Raw genomic sequence first — 1445 nt, 5'->3', positions numbered from 1 at the left:
AACAAAAAATAAACAACAAAAAAAAAGTAAAGAGAAATGACAACCAAAAAATATATATGAAAAGGAGAGATAACAAAGCATTTGACAATGTGTGAACAAAATGTAAACTAAATTAAAAACTAGATTCCTTTATGAGTAAGATAAATCCATAAATTTTTGGATGTGGCTCTGTAATATAGATTGTGACTGCTTCGAAGCATTTGCTGCTTATTCCTGGTATTTGACTATTGTGTTTCTAAGGAGGCCATTATATAATAATTTTTTTTAAATAGAAATCTGATTATTACCTGTCTGCTTAAAACTCTTCAGTTATTTCTATTCAGCCATAGGATATTGTCCCCAGCCCATAATATGGCTCACCATCTGGCTGCTTCCTGACTCTCCAGTTTATCGTCTATCATTTCCGCTTGCATTCTCTGATCCAGATACATTGCACTACTCTCCATTTGTGGAACATCTATGGTCTTTTACACCGGCAGGCCTATCTAGCTACATTTCCATCTACCTGGAAAGCTCAGCCCCCGCCCCGCACCTCTTGTCCTCAACCTAGCTAATGCCTCTACACACTTCAAGTTTTAGCTAAAGCGTCACTTCTTCAGGAAGAACATTCTTGACTCCTGGACCAACATAGATACCCTTGTATATGTTCTCATAGCTAATTTCACTGAAATACAACGTATTTACAATTGTCATTTAATCTATGTTATCCCTGCCAGAATAGAGGCTCTGCTGGGGCCCTAAACATGACTACCTTATAGCCATTATATCCCCAACCCCCCAGGCAATGCCTATGACAAGTCAGGTGTTCAGAAAATATTTGTTGAACTGAAATAAACTGATTTTAGAATCCAAGTAGGTGAAAGGTTACTGCATTATCATTAGTTACCACATATGAGCTCAGTGACATTCTTGAAGAAAAAAAGATTCTAGAATTAGAGAAATTAATTAGGAATTAGCATAGCTGACATAGAATATCATCAATGTTCCAGAGACCGAAGGTGAGGAACTCCTGCCAAGAGTGAAGATTATTGATGTGCTCTCAAGAAGCTTACATTCTAGTAGGAGAAATCAACAACATAGAGAAAAGCAAAGAATTGCTTTCTTTTCTCAGTGAAATAAGAATTGGTTGGAGAGTCCCATATCTCAGCAGGGAAGGTGCCCACATTCTGGACAATGCCATAGAGTAAGTTACAGACTGTAGAGGTGACAGCTCCAGAAAGTCTTCAACATCCTGGAGGAATCTGACTCCCTTGTGCATTCACAGCTTGTGATTGTTGCCTTTGTGCCTAAGGAAGCTCTTGTCCTTTCTTTGTCTGGATGCTACCAGTAACTCTTAATATCTGGATTTTAAAAAAGATGAATAAGAACAAATGATAATTTTTTAATCAATACATTCCATTAACTTACAAGTGCAAGATGATTTTGCTTATTTGGTTTTTTTTTTT

Source organism: Propithecus coquereli, unplaced genomic scaffold (assembly GCF_000956105.1).
Source record: "Propithecus coquereli isolate 6110/MARCELLA unplaced genomic scaffold, Pcoq_1.0 Scaffold427, whole genome shotgun sequence".
NCBI classification, from domain to species: Eukaryota; Metazoa; Chordata; class Mammalia; order Primates; family Indriidae; genus Propithecus; species Propithecus coquereli.
This window is presented reverse-complemented; position numbering follows the sequence as displayed.